The following is a 336-nucleotide window of genomic DNA, read 5'->3' as shown; positions in this document are numbered from 1 at the left end:
CCTGTGAAACCCTCCGGAGCTCCTCAGAGCCCCCTCGGCCACCACAGGGGTTATTCCCTCCACGACACATTTTCGAAACGGCAGTGTCGTGTTTGGAATTCACACAACTCCAGCTCAAGCTGGGCATTGCTGCCGCTCGAAGGGACACAAATCTGACAGGGCTGAAGTTCTCCAGTCCCCGGGCGGCTCCAGCTCTCCCCATACTTGATAAAGCTGCGCCAACGCCTTGAACCTCCGTGGGACGGGGGTTGTCTCATGTCAGACAAGACCCTTAAAGGCAAGCGACGGCTTCTAGATAATGCTGAAACCTGAAGTGAAGCAGCTGAAATCGGTGAC

Source organism: Buceros rhinoceros, unplaced genomic scaffold, assembly GCF_000710305.1.
Source record: "Buceros rhinoceros silvestris isolate BGI_N320 unplaced genomic scaffold, ASM71030v1 scaffold18020, whole genome shotgun sequence".
Classification (NCBI taxonomy): Eukaryota; Metazoa; Chordata; class Aves; order Bucerotiformes; family Bucerotidae; genus Buceros; species Buceros rhinoceros.
Note: the sequence above shows the minus strand (reverse complement) of the source record.